Raw genomic sequence first — 2,500 nt, forward strand, 5'->3', positions numbered from 1 at the left:
CGGCATGGTGGTTTCGCCGGCCGTGAAGGTGACGCTCGCATCCACTTTCACTTTCTTCTCGCGGCCGGACGCCACGAGTGCGAGGGTGAGACACTTCCGCGGATTAACCCGCAGCCCCAGCTGGTCGAGGGCTGCCACTGCTGCGTTGATAAGGGACTGCAGGCCCCCCCTCGTGGGTCATAGTTACTCCCGCCGTTTACCCGCGCTTGCTTGAATTTCTTCACGTTGACATTCAGAGCACTGGGCAGAAATCACATTGCGTCAACACCCGCTAGGGCCATCGCAATGCTTTGTTTTAATTAGACAGTCGGATTCCCCCAGTCCGTGCCAGTTCTGAGTTGATCGTTGAATGGCGGCCGAAGAGAATCCGCGCACCCGCGCGCCCCCGGAGGAGCACGCTAAGGCGGACGCGGCCTCGCAGCAAGGAAGATCCGTGGGAGGCCAAGGCACGGGACCGAGCTCGGATCCTGCACGCAGGTTGAAGCACCGGGGCGCGAACGCCGCGCAGGCGCGCGCATCCTGCACCGCCGGCCAGCACGAGGCCGACCAACGGCGAGAGCAGACCACGCCCGCGCTAAACGCCCGCACTTACCGGCACCCCTACGGCACTCACCTCGCCCAGGCCCGGCACGTTAGCGCTGACCCACTTCCCGACCAAGCCCGACACGCCCCGATCCTCAGAGCCAATCCTTATCCCGAAGTTACGGATCCAATTTGCCGACTTCCCTTACCTACATTATTCTATCGACTAGAGGCTCTTCACCTTGGAGACCTGCTGCGGATATGGGTACGAACCGGCGCGACACCTCCACGTGGCCCTCTCCCGGATTTTCAAGGTCCGAGGGGAAGATCGGGACACCGCCGCAACTGCGGTGCTCTTCGCGTTCCAAACCCTATCTCCCTGCTAGAGGATTCCAGGGAACTCGAACGCTCATGCAGAAAAGAAAACTCTTCCCCGATCTCCCGACGGCGTCTCCGGGTCCTTTTGGGTTACCCCGACGAGCATCTCTAAAAGAGGGGCCCGACTTGTATCGGTTCCGCTGCCGGGTTCCGGAATAGGAACCGGATTCCCTTTCGCCCAACGGGGGCCAGCACAAAGTGCATCATGCTATGACGGCCCCCATCAACATCGGATTTCTCCTAGGGCTTAGGATCGACTGACTCGTGTGCAACGGCTGTTCACACGAAACCCTTCTCCGCGTCAGCCCTCCAGGGCCTCGCTGGAGTATTTGCTACTACCACCAAGATCTGCACCGACGGCGGCTCCAGGCAGGCTCACGCCCAGACCCTTCTGCGCCCACCGCCGCGACCCTCCTACTCGTCAGGGCTTCGCGGCCGGCCGCAAGGACCGGCCATGACTGCCAGACTGACGGCCGAGTATAGGCACGACGCTTCAGCGCCATCCATTTTCAGGGCTAGTTGCTTCGGCAGGTGAGTTGTTACACACTCCTTAGCGGATTCCGACTTCCATGGCCACCGTCCTGCTGTCTTAAGCAACCAACGCCTTTCATGGTTTCCCATGAGCGTCGATTCGGGCGCCTTAACTCGGCGTTTGGTTCATCCCACAGCGCCAGTTCTGCTTACCAAAAGTGGCCCACTTGGCACTCCGATCCGAGTCGTTTGCTCGCGGCTTCAGCATATCAAGCAAGCCGGAGATCTCACCCATTTAAAGTTTGAGAATAGGTTGAGGTCGTTTCGGCCCCAAGGCCTCTAATCATTCGCTTTACCGGATGAGACTCGTACGAGCACCAGCTATCCTGAGGGAAACTTCGGAGGGAACCAGCTACTAGATGGTTCGATTAGTCTTTCGCCCCTATACCCAGCTCCGACGATCGATTTGCACGTCAGAATCGCTACGGACCTCCATCAGGGTTTCCCCTGACTTCGTCCTGGCCAGGCATAGTTCACCATCTTTCGGGTCCCAACGTGTACGCTCTAGGTGCGCCTCACCTCGCAATGAGGACGAGACGCCCCGGGAGTGCGGAGGCCGCCGCCCCGTGAAGGGCGGGGAAGCCCCATCCTCCCTCGGCCCGCGCAAGGCGAGACCTTCACTTTCATTACGCCTTTAGGTTTCGTACAGCCCAATGACTCGCGCACATGTTAGACTCCTTGGTCCGTGTTTCAAGACGGGTCGTGAAATTGTCCAAAGCTGAAGCGCCGCTGACGGGAGCGATTATTCCGCCCGAGAGCATCCCGAGCCAACAGCGGCGCGGGTCCGGGGCCGGGCCAGGTAGGTCCGTCATCCGGGAAGAACCGCGCGCGCTTGCCGGGAGCCCGAGCGCCCAAAGGGGCGAATCGACTCCTCCAGATATACCGCCGGGCAGCCAGCCAGGACACCGGGGCTCTGCCCAACAGACGCGAACCGAGGCCCGCGGAAGGACAGGCTGCGCACCCGGGCCGTAGGCCGGCACCCAGCGGGTCGCGACGTCCTACTAGGGGAGAAGTGCGGCCCACCGCACACCGGAACGGCCCCACCCCGCGGCGAGTGGAAAGGCAACCG

The 2,500-nt window shown here is 61.4% G+C and overlaps 1 pseudogene; it reads right to left on the bottom strand.

The window, feature by feature from the left end:
- Window positions 1–2,500, bottom strand: part of LOC126435843 (large subunit ribosomal RNA) — a 5,880-nt pseudogene that overhangs the window by 2,829 nt on the left and 551 nt on the right.

Source organism: Schistocerca serialis, unplaced genomic scaffold (assembly GCF_023864345.2).
Source record: "Schistocerca serialis cubense isolate TAMUIC-IGC-003099 unplaced genomic scaffold, iqSchSeri2.2 HiC_scaffold_1219, whole genome shotgun sequence".
NCBI classification, from domain to species: domain Eukaryota; kingdom Metazoa; phylum Arthropoda; class Insecta; order Orthoptera; family Acrididae; genus Schistocerca; species Schistocerca serialis.